Source organism: Delphinus delphis, chromosome 2 (genome assembly GCF_949987515.2).
Source record: "Delphinus delphis chromosome 2, mDelDel1.2, whole genome shotgun sequence".
NCBI lineage: Eukaryota > Metazoa > Chordata > Mammalia > Artiodactyla > Delphinidae > Delphinus > Delphinus delphis.
In genome coordinates, this window is record NC_082684.1 from 76,298,201 (window position 1) to 76,299,845 (window position 1,645).

Genomic DNA, 1,645 nt, shown 5'->3' on the forward strand with positions numbered 1-1,645 from the left:
TGTAGGAAAGTTCCCTTTTCTCCACACCCTCTCCAGCATTTATTATTTGTAGACTTTTTTAAAATATAAATTTATTTATTTATTTATTTATTTTTGGCTGTGGTGGGTCTTCGTTGCTGCACGTGGGCTTTCTCTAGTTGTAGCGAGCAGGGGCTACTCTTCATTATGGTGCGCAGGCTTCTATTTTTGCAGAGCACGGGCTCTAGGCACGTGGGCTTCAGTAGTTGTGGCTCGCGGGCTCTAGAGCACAGGGTCAGTAGTTGTGGCACATGGGCTTAGTTGCTCCATGGCATGTGGGATCTTCCTGGAGCAGGGCTCGAACCCGTTTCCCCTTCATTGGCAGGCTGATTCTTAACCACTGTGCCAACAGGGAAGCCCTGTGGACTTTTTAATGATGGCCATTCTGACTGGTGTGAGGTGATACCTCATTGTAGTTTTGATATGCATTTCTCTAATAAATAGCAATGTCAAGCATATTTTCATGTGCCTGTTGGTCATCTACATGTCTTCTTTGGAGAAATGTCTATTTAGGTCTGTCCATTTTTTGATTAGGTTGTGTTTTTTTTTATATTAAGCTATATGACCTCTTCGTATATTTTGGAAATCAATCTGTTGTTGGTAGCATCATTTGAAAATACTTTCTCCCAGTGTAACACAAGGTCTTTTCATTTTGTTTATGGTTTCCTTTGCTGTGCAAAAGCTTTTAAGTTTAATTAGGTCCCATTTGTTTATTTTCGTTTTTATTTTCATTACTCTAGGAGATGGATCCAAAAAAATATTGCTGCAATTTATGTAAAGAGTGTTCTGCCTAGGTTCTCCTCTAGGAATTTTATAGTATCCAGTCTTACATTTAGGTCTTTAATCCATTTTGAGTTTATGTTTGTTTATGGTGTTAGAGAATGTTCTAATTTCATTCTTTTACACATAGCTGTCCAGTTTTCCCAGCGCCACTTATTGAAGACACTGTCTCTTCTCTGCTGTATATTTTTGCTTCCTTTGTCATAGATTAATTGACCATGAGTGCATGGGTTTACTTCTTGGCTTTCTATCCTGTTCCATTGCTCTTTATGTCTATTTTTGTGCCAGTACCATACTGTTCTGATTACTGTAGCTTTGTAGTAAGTCTGAAGTCAGGGAGCATGATTCCTCCAGCTCCGTTCTTCTTTCTCAAGATTGTTTTGGCTATCCAGGGTCTTTTGTGTTTCCATACAAATTAAAAAATTTTTGTTCTATTTCTGTGAAAAATGCCATTGGTAATTTGATAGGGATTTAATTGGATCTGTAGATTGCCTTGGGTTTTTTTTTGGCTGTGCTGCATGGCTTGTGGGATCTTAGTTCCTGACCAGGGATCAAACCCATGCCCCCCTGCAGTGGAGGCGCGGAGTCCTAACCACTGCACCTCCAGGGAATTCCTGGTAGTATGGTCATTTTAACACTATTGATTCTTCCAATCCAAGAACACAGTATACGTAATTCAAAAAGAGTCAGGTACCACAATGTTCATTGCAGCTCTATTTACAATAGCCAGGACATGGAAGCAACCTAAGTGTCCATTGACATATGAATGGATAAAGAAGATGTGGCACATATATACAATGGAATATTACTCAGCCATAAAAAGAAACGAAATTGAGTTATTTGTAGT